The sequence below is a fragment of the Ctenocephalides felis genome, unplaced genomic scaffold (genome assembly GCF_003426905.1).
Source record: "Ctenocephalides felis isolate EL2017-DRISC unplaced genomic scaffold, ASM342690v1 CF-g0.4_SCAFFOLD_03571, whole genome shotgun sequence".
Taxonomy (NCBI): Eukaryota; Metazoa; Arthropoda; class Insecta; order Siphonaptera; family Pulicidae; genus Ctenocephalides; species Ctenocephalides felis.
Window position 1 is genome coordinate 42,025,384 of NW_020539725.1, and position 2,206 is coordinate 42,027,589.

Sequence of the window (2,206 nt, forward strand, 5' to 3'; positions counted from 1 at the left end):
ATGGTATAAAATGAGCGCTGCACACAAATATGTATTTTTTATTCAGTAGCTACGATTATGGAATTAAAATCTTAATCTCTTGAACGCAGTGAAAATAGACGCTTTTATATTGTTTCACAAACAAATATACTTATATATATTCTTGTTTTCAAAGATTTTATATAAAGATATATCGTATATAATAAAGCTCATATTTATATATTTTAATTGCAATCAAGGGCGAGGGATACTTGTTCACTAAGAAATCAGGTTGTGAATTATTTGCTATGATATTATATAATCAAGTTCCCAAGATCTATATATTGATATAAAAATATTATTGTTGTTAACTTCTTATCTATTTGCCCTATCATCTGGCTATCATGGAGTAGGTGTATTAAAACATTTAAAAATATTTCTGTGCTAAAAAGATCTAAACTATAAAAAAAACAACTATATAATTGATATATATGTTGTTCAATCATATAATTTTATAGATATATATTATATATATATATATATATATATATATATATATATATATATATATAGTATACAGTATATATTTTATAATTACTATTTTATTGGAAGTCTGGTCTTTGTATCTTCAATACCTACAATTCCTTCCAAATTATGGGGCGTACAATAATCACGAGATCGAATATTTGAGAAATTTTGGACCCTCCTTCCCCCTTGGTGATATTCAAAATTTCACGCTTGCCCTCCAAACATCAATTTTTAATTACGAGAAAAAAATGTTAAGTTTTTGATTTTTTTTTTTAATTTTTGGTTTTTTTTTAAAAAAATAAGGTAAAAAATAAATACACGTGATATCTTACTATACCCCTCCCTCCCCCACGTGATATTTTGTGTTTTTTTTTCAAACCCCCCCTCCCCCTAAAAACATCATGTAGATTAATGTACGCCCCCTTATGATGCATCTTAAGTATTGACAATTTTTCACGCTATTTTTATTTCTTGTATCTAAATTGATCATCAATGCTTCTCATATTTAATAAGAACTTGTTAAACATTTCGATATGGAAACAAGTGAACTTTTCATAAAAGACCTTTGTTTAGAAAACACGTAATGTTCACTTATGCATGAAGTTCGATAGAGAAACTATAATTGGGTGCCTGATATATATTCACTATAAATGCAATACAAGAAATAAACGTTTTATACGAGTCAAAAAGAAATAACCTGAGAAAAGAACATATGTTGATTTTGTGTCAGTTCCAAATTAGTTGCTAGTGATAATAATGCATCGCATTCTTGTAGTTAAGGAAAATACAAACAAATGTTACGTGGAAAATAATCTATTCAAAGATAACTGTATATGACTACTAAATAAATATAGAAATTAATTATATGTAAATAATAATCTGTTTCAATTAACGAGTATAAAAGCAAAACTTGTCAAAGGCCACAGGCTGGACTTTCTAAATTTGTGTTTAGCAAATAAATGGACCATGACTCTTGTTTGTACAGTGCTCTGCAATCAGACAGCTAGAGCAGTTTTATACGGAATGTAGTACTATAATTTCTCTATTAGTGGGGTGGCCGATGAGCCATCTGATGAACATTAGAAATGTAAACAATTTAGTAGAATTTGATTTAAAAATCATTAAGGACACAAGTCTAATTTCAGTATTTATGCAGGATAGGTTATTAAAATCGCAAGAATATCTAAAGTAAAAATTTGTTTTTGTTTTCTTTAAGGATCCGATTCAATTTCTGATTGCACAGGCATCTTTAACAAAAATGGATGAATAAAAACGGAAGTTAAAATAAAAAATTTCAATAGTCGAATAAAATTATTTGAAAATATCAATAAACGAGTCTACTTTAACTATTACCTTAAAATTTAATTGGCTTCTATATAATTTGATAAATTTTGGAAATGGTTTTTGCACTGTTCATGGTTAGAAAAAAATTTACAATACTATTTCACATGGTAATAATGTTTTTGGAATTAAACAATTTGATATTAAAGTAACCTATACTATTGCAATGACAATATTTTCTGTTAAAGTTTCTAGTTTTCAAAAAATTTTTACCAACTTCCCCACTATGATAGCAAATGCAGTAAATAGGACAATCGGTCCAGTTCTGCAGTGCAAGCATGTGATTTGCGACTATAACTTGGAAATGCTTGCATATAGTGAAATTCTTAAGATACTATTTTCCTTCTAGACATTAAGTCTGCATTATTAACTTTGTAAT